Below are 330 nucleotides of genomic sequence, written 5' to 3'. Positions count from 1 at the left end.
TTTGCTTTCTTTTTGTAACAAGGGGGGGGAGGCAGGAAGCTTATGATTCAGCTCTTCTTTCAGTCTATGCCTCACAGTTAACGGAGGCCCTAGTGAGGCGTTTCCCCTGGTTATTGCCCAGAAGAAATACACATTTTGAAGGGTCTTTCTCCTCAGTTACCTATTTTTATAGGCAGGAGCTCCATTATCTCCGATACCTCTGTCACATTTAGCTGCCGCAACCAGCAATTAATAAAGCCTCAGGGAAAAAAAAGGACCGGATTCAAGAAACGTGCAGACACAGGGAGCGTGTCCCTTCCATACGACACCGAGCGGAGAAGAAATTCCTCC

Source organism: Egretta garzetta, unplaced genomic scaffold (genome assembly GCF_000687185.1).
Source record: "Egretta garzetta isolate BGI_Z169 unplaced genomic scaffold, ASM68718v1 scaffold447, whole genome shotgun sequence".
Taxonomy (NCBI): domain Eukaryota; kingdom Metazoa; phylum Chordata; class Aves; order Pelecaniformes; family Ardeidae; genus Egretta; species Egretta garzetta.
The sequence above is the reverse complement of the archived record's forward strand: the minus strand, read 5'-3'. Positions refer to the sequence as shown.